Below are 7,999 nucleotides of genomic sequence, written 5' to 3' on the forward strand. Positions count from 1 at the left end.
CTTGTAATATCTGTCTGTCAAATAAATAAATAAATAAAATCATAAAAAAAAAAAAAAAAAGAATAGAAAACCCAGAAATGGACCCTCAACTCTGTGGTCAACTAATCTTTGACAAAGCAGGGAAGAATGTCCAATGGAAAGACAACATTTTCAAAAAGGGTATTGGGAAAATTGGACAGCCACATGCAAAAGAATGAGACTGGATCATTTCTTTACATCCCACACAAAAATAGACTCAAAATGGATGGAAGACCTAAATGTAAGACAGGAATGCATCAAAATCCTAGTGGAGAACACAGGCAGCAACCTCTGTGACCTCAGCTCAGCAACTTCTTGCTAGATCTATCTCTAAAGGCAAGGTAAACAAAGGCCAAAATGAGCTATTGGAACTTTGTCAAGATGAAATCTTTTGTACAGCAAAGGAAACAGTCAACAAAACTAAAAGACAACCTATAAAATGGCAGAAGGTATTTATAAATGTCTTACCAGATAAAAGGCTAGTATCCAATCTCCATAAAGAACTTATCAAGCTGGGGGGGAGGAGTCAAGATGGCGGAGAAGTAGCAGGCTGAGACTACTTCAGCTAGCAGGAGATCAGCTAGAAAACTTATCTAAAGATTGCAAACACCTGGGCGCCTGGGTGGCTCAGTGGGTTAAGCTGCTGTCTTCGGCTCAGGTCATGATCTCAGGGTCCTGGGATCGAGTCCCGCATCGGGCTCTCTGCTCAGCAGGGAGCCTGCTTCCCTCTCTCTCTCTCTGCCTGCCTCTCCATCTACTTGTGATTTCTCTCTGTCAAATAAATAAATAAAATCTTTAAAAAAAAAAAAAAGATTGCAAACACCTGCAAATCCATCGGCAGATCGAAGAGAAGAAGAACAGCAATTCTAGAAACAGAAAAACAACCACTTTCTGAAAGGTAGGACTGGCGGAGAAATGAATCCAAAGCTACGGGAAGATAGACTCCGGGGGGAGGGGCCGGCTCCCGGCAAGTGGCGGAGCAACGGAGCACAAAATCGGGACTTTTAAAAGTCTGTTCCGCTGAGGGACATGGCTCCAGAGGCTAAACCGGGTAGAAGCCCATGCAGGTTCAGCGTGGCCTCAAGTCCTGCAAGGTCACAGAAGGATCTGGGGTGTCTGAGTGTCGCAGAGCTTGTGGGTATTGGAGCAAGAAAGCTGGCTGCAGAGACAGAGCCGACAGTAAGCTCGCAGTTCGGGGTTACCTTGAGCCAGTCTCAGGCTCGGTGGGCTCGGAGCGCAGTCGGAGGTCAGGCAGATGGGAGTTGCTGGGTGCTGTTCTCTGAGGGCACACTGAGGAGTGGGGCCCCGGGCTCTTGGCTCCTCCCGGCCGGAGACCAGGAGGCCGCCATTTGTATTCCCGTCCTCCGGAACTCTACGGAAAGCGCTCAGGGAACAAAGCTCCTGAAAGCAAATCCCAGCAGATTACTCAGCCCGGCCCCTGGTAAGAGCGGTGCAATTCCACCTGGGGCAAAGACACTTGAGAATCACTACACTAGGCCCCTCCCCCAGAAGATCAACAAGAAATCCAGCCAAGACCAAGTTCACCTACCAAGGAGTGCGGTTTCAATACCAAGGAGAGCAGCAGAATTCCAGAGGAGAAGAAAGCAAAGCACGGAACTCATGGCTTTCTCCCTGTGATTTTTTAGTCTTGCAGTTAAAGTAATTTTTTTCTTTTTCATTTTTTTCTCTACTTTTGCTAAATTTTTTAATTTTTAAAAATTTTTTTTATTTTTTTTAACGTTTACGCTTTTCATTTTTAACGTTTTTTAACTAGTTTATCTAATATATATATTTTTTCTTTTTCATACTTTTCTTTCTTCGTTTTCTTTTTCCAATTCCCTTTTTTTTTTCTTTCTTTTTTTTGAACCTCTTTTTATCCCCTTTCTCTCCCCTCACAATTTGGGATCTCTTCTGATTTGGTTAAAGCATATTTTCCTGGGGTTGTTGCCACCCTTTTAGTATTTTACTTGCTCCTTCATATACTCTTATCTGGACAAAATGACAAGGCAGAAAAATTCACCACAAAAAAAAGAACAAGAGGCAGTACCGAAGGCTAGGGACCTAATCAATACAGACATTGGTAATATGTCAGATCTAGAATTCAGAATGACAATTCTCAAGGTTCTAGCCGGGCTTGAAAAAGGCATGGAAGATATTAGAGAAACCCTCTCGGGAGATATAAAAGCCCTTTCTGGAGAAATAAAAGAACTAAAATCTAACCAAGTTGAAATAAAAAAAGCTATTAATGAGGTTCAATCAAAAATGGAGGCTCTCACTGCTAGGATAAATGAGGCAGTAGAAAGAATTAGCGATATAGAAGACCAAATGACAGAGAATAAAGAAGCTGAGCAAAAGAGGGACAAACAGCTACTGGACCACAAGGGGAGAATTCGAGAGCTAAGTGACACCATAAGATGAAACAAGATTAGAATAATTGGGATTCCAGAAGAAGAAGAAAGAGAGAGGGGAGCAGAAGGTATACTGGAGAGAATTATTGGGGAGAATTTCCCCAATATGGCAAAGGGAACGAGCATCAAAATGCAGGAGGTTCAGGGGCGCCTGGGTAGCTCAGTGGTTTAAGCCGCTGCCTTCGGCTCAGGTCATGATCTCAGGGTCCTGGGATCGAGTCCCGCTTCGGGCTCTCTGCTCAGCAGGGAGCCTGCTTCCTCCTCTCTCTCTCTGCCTGCCTCTCTGCCCACTTGTAATCTCTCTCTGTCAAATAAATAAATAAATAATCTTAAAAAAAAAATGCAGGAGGTTCAGAGAACGCCCCTCAAAATCAATAAGAATAGGCCCACACCCCGTCACCTAATAGTAAAATTTATAAGTCTTAGTGACAAAGAGAATATCCTGAAAGCAGCCCGGGAAAAGAAGTCTGTAACATACAATGGTAAAAATATTAGATTGGCAGCTGACGTATCCACAGAGACCTGGCAGGCCAGAAAGAGCTGGCATATTTTCAGAGCACTAAATGAGAAAAACACGCAGCCAAGAATACTATATCCAGCTAGGTTATCATTGAAAATAGAAAGAGAGATTAAAAGCTTCCAGGAAAAACAAAAACTGAAAGAATTTGCAAACACCAAACCAGCTCTACAGGAAATATTGAAAGGGGTCCTCTAAGCAAAGAGAGAGCCTACAAGTGGTAGATAAGTAAGGAACAGAGACAATATACAGTAACAGTCACCTTACAGGCAATACAATGGCACTAAATTCATATCTCTCAATACTTACCCTGAATGTTAATGGGCTAAATGCCCCAATAAAAAGACACAGGGTATCAGAATGGATAAAAAAAACAAAACCCATCTATATGTTGCCTCCAAGAAACTCATTTTAAGCCCAAAGACACCTCCAGATTTAAAGTGAGGGGGTGGAAAATAATTTACCATGCTAATGGACATCAGAAGAAAGCAGGAGTGGCAATCCTTATATCAGATCAATTAGATTTTAAGCAAAAGACTATAATAAGAGATGAGGAAGGACACTATATCATACTCAAAGGGTCTGTCCAACAAGAAGATCTAACAATTTTAAATATCTATGCCCCCAACGTGGGAGCAACCAACTATATAAACCAATTAATAACAAAATCAAAGAAACACATCAACAATAATACAGTAATAGTAGGGGACTTTAACACTCCCCTCACTGAAATGGACAGATCATCCAAGCAAAAGATCAGCAAGGAAATAAAGGCCTTAAACGACACACTGGACCAGATGGACATCACAGATATATTCAGAACATTTCATCCCACAGCAACAGAATACACATTCTTCTCTAGTGCACATGGAACATTCTCCAGAATAGATCACATCCTCGGTCCTAAATCAGGACTCAAACGGTATCAAAAGATTGGGATCATTCCCTGCATATTTTCAGACCACAATGCTCTGAAGCTAGAACTCAACCACAAGAGGAAGTTTGGAAAGAACCCAAATACATGGAGACTAAACAGCATCCTTCTAAAGAATGAATGGGTCAACCGGGAAATTAAAGAAGAATTGAAAAAAATCATGGAAACAAATGATAATGAAAATACAACAGTTCAAAATCTGTGGGACACAACAAAAGCAGTCCTGAGAGGAAAATATAGAGCGGTACAAGCCTTTCTCAAGAAACAAGAAAGGTCTAAGGTACACAACCTAACCCTACACCTAAAGGAGCTGGAGAAAGAACAAGAAAGAAACCCTAAGCCCAGCAGGAGAAGAGAAATCATAAAGATCAGAGCAGAAATCAATGAAATAGAAACCAAAAAAACAATAGAGCAAATCAACAAAACTAGGAGCTGGTTCTTTGAAAGAATTAATAAAATTGATAAACCCCTGGCCAGACTTATCAAAAAGAAAAGAGAAAGGACCCATATAAATAAAATCATGAATGAAAGAGGGGAGATTACAACTAACACCAAAGAAATACAAACTATTATAAGAACATACTATGAGCAACTCTACGCCAACAAATTTGACAATCTGGAAGAAATGGATGCATTCCTAGAAACATATAAACTACCACAACTGAACCAGGAAGAAATAGAAAGCCTGAGCAGACCCATAACCAGTAAGGAGATTGAAACAGTCATTAAAAATCTCCAAACAGGGCGCCTGGATGGCTCAGTGGGTTAAGCCGCTGCCTTCGGCTCAGGTCATGATCTCAGGGTCCTGGGATCGAGTTCCGCATCAGGCTCTCTGCTCAGCGGGGAGCCTGCTTCCTCCTCTCTCTCTCTGCCTACTTGTGATCTCTCTCTGTCAAAAAAAAAAAAAAAATCTCCAAACAAACAAAAGCCCAGGGCCAGACGGCTTCCTGGGGGAATTCTGCCAAACATTTAAAGAAGAACTAATTCCTATTCTCCTGAAACTGTTCCAAAAAATAGAAATGGAAGGAAAACTTCCAAACTCATTTTATGAGGCCAACATCACCTTGATCCCAAAACCAGACAAGGATCCCATCAAAAAAGAGAGCTATAGACCAATATCCTTGATGAACACAGATGCAAAAATTCTCACCAAAATACTAGCCAATAGGATTCAACAGTACATTAAAAGGATTATTCACCACGACCAAGTGGGATTTATTCCAGGGCTGCAAGGTTGGTTCAACATCCGCAAATCAGTCAATGTGATACAACACATCAATAAAAGAAAGAACAAGAACCATATGATACTCTCAATAGATGCTGAAAAAGCATTTGACAAAGTACAGCATCCCTTCCTGATCAAAACTCTTCAAAGTGTAGGAATAGAGGGCGCATACCACAATATCATCAAAGCCATCTATGAAAAACCCACCGCAAATATCATTCTCAATGGAGAAAAACTGAAAGCTTTTCCGCTAAGGTCAGGAACACGGCAGGGATGTCCATTATCACCACTGCTATTCAACATAGTACTAGAAGTCCTAGCCTCAGCAATCAGACAACAAAAGGAAATTAAAGGCATCCAAATTGGCAAAGAAGAAGTCAAATTATCACTCTTCGCAGATGATATGATCCTCTATGTGGAAAACCCAAAAGACTCCACTCCAAAACTGCTAGAACTTGTACAGGAATTCAGTAAAGTGTCAGGATATAAAATCAATGCACAGAAATCAGTTGCATTTCTCTACACCAACAACAAGACAGAAGAAAGAGAAATTAAGGAGTCAATCCCATTTACAATTGTACCCCAAACCATAAGATACCTAGGAATAAACCTAACCAAAGAGGCTAAGAATCTATACTCAGAAGACTATAAAGTACTCATGAAAGAAATTGAGGAAGACACAAAGAAATGGAAAAATGTTCCATGCTCATGGATTGGAAGAATAAATATTGTGAAAATGTCTATGCCACTTAAAGCAATCTACACATTTAATGCAATTCCTATCAAAGTACCATCCATCTTTTTCAAAGAAATGGAACAAATAATTTTAAAATTTATATGGAACCAGAAAAGACCTCGAATAGCCAAAGGGATATTGAAAAAGAAAGCCAAAGTTGGTGGCATCACAATTCCGGACTTCAAGCTCTATTACAAAGCTCTCATCATCAAGACAGCATGGTACTGGCACAAAAACAGACACATAGATCAATGGAACAGAAGAGAGAGCCCAGAAATAGACCCTCAACTCTATGGTCAACTAATCTTCGACAAAGCAGGAAAGAATGTCCAATGGAAAAAAGACAGCCTCTTCAATAAATGGTGTTGGGAAAATTGGACAGCCACATGCAGAAAAATGAAATTGGACCAATCCTTACACCACACACAAAAATAGACTCAAAATGGATGAAGGACCTCAATGTGAGAAAGGACTCCATCAAAATACTTGAGGAGAACACAGGCAGCAACCTCTTCGACCTCAGCCGCAGCAACATCTTCCTAGGAACATCGCCAAAGGCAAGGGAAACAAGGGCAAAAATGAACTGTTGGGATTTCATTAAGATCAAAAGCTTTTGCACAGCAAAGGAACAGTTAACAAAATCAAAAGACAACTGACAGAATGGGAGAAGATATTTACAAACGACATATCAGATAAAGGACTAGTGTCCAAAATCTATAAAGAACTTAGCAAACTCAACACCCAAAGAACAAATAATCCAATCAAGAAATGGGCAGAAGACATGAACAGACATTTCTGCAAAGAAGACATCCAGATGGCCAACAGACACATGAAAAAGTGCTCCATATCACTCGGCATCAGGGAGATACAAATCAAAACCACAATGAGATATCACCTCACACCAGTCAGAATGGCTAAAATCAACAAGTCAGGAAATGACAGATGCTGGCAAGGATGCGGAGAAAGGGGAACCCTCCTACACTGTTGGTGGGAATGCAACCTGGTGCAACCACTCTGGAAAACAGCAAAGAGGCTCCTCAAAATGTTGAAAATAGAACTGCCCTATGACCCAGCAATTGCACTACTGGGTATTTACCCTAAAGATACAAACGTAGTGATCCGAAGGGGCAAGTGCACCCGAATGTTTATAGCAGCAATGTCCACAATAGCCAAACTATGGAAAGAACCTAGGTGTCCATCAACAGATGAATGGATCAAGAAGATGTGGTATATATACACAATGGAATACTATGCAGCCTTCAAAAGAAATGAAATCTTGCCATTTGCGACAACATGGATGGAACTAGAGCATATCATGCATCGCGAAATAAGTCAAGCGGAGAAAGACAGCTATCATATGCTCTCCCTGATATGAGGAAGTGGTGATGCAACATGGGGGCTTAAGTGGGTAGGAGAAGAATAAATGAAACAAAATGGGACTGGGAGGGAGACAAACCATAAGTGGCTCTTAATCCCACAAAACAAACTGAGGGCTGCTGGGGGGAGGGGGATTGGGAGAAGGGGGGTGGGGTTATGGACATTGGGGAGGGTATGTGCTTTGGTGAGTGCTGTGAAGTGTGTAAACCTGGCGATTCACAGACCTGTACCCCTGGGGATAAAAATATGTTTATAAAAAATAAATATTAAAAAAAAATAGATAAGACACAGGCATGTAATGTACAACATAGGGAATATAGTCAACAGTATTTTAACGACTGTGTATGATGACAACTAGTAATTTAGATTTATTATGGTGACCATTTTGCAATGTGTATAAATACTAAATCACCACATTGTACACCTGAAAAAAATAAATAAAAAAATTAAAAAAAATAATAAAAAAAAAAGAACTTATCAATCTGAACACTCAAGAACAAATAATACAGTCAAGAAATTGGCAAAGAAGACAGACAAATGACCAAGACACATGGAAAAATGCTCAACATCACCTGGCATCAAGGAAATGCAAATCAAAACTACAATGAGATACCACCTCACACTGGTCAGAATGGCTAAAATAACTTGGGCAACAACAAATGTTGGTGAAGATGTGGAGAATGGGAACCCATCTTACACTGTTGGTGGGAATGCAAACTGGTACAGCCACTCTGGAAAACTGTATGGAGTTTCCTTTAAAAAGTTTAAAATAGTACTACTCTAC

Source organism: Neovison vison, chromosome 11 (assembly GCF_020171115.1).
Source record: "Neovison vison isolate M4711 chromosome 11, ASM_NN_V1, whole genome shotgun sequence".
NCBI classification, from domain to species: domain Eukaryota; kingdom Metazoa; phylum Chordata; class Mammalia; order Carnivora; family Mustelidae; genus Neogale; species Neogale vison.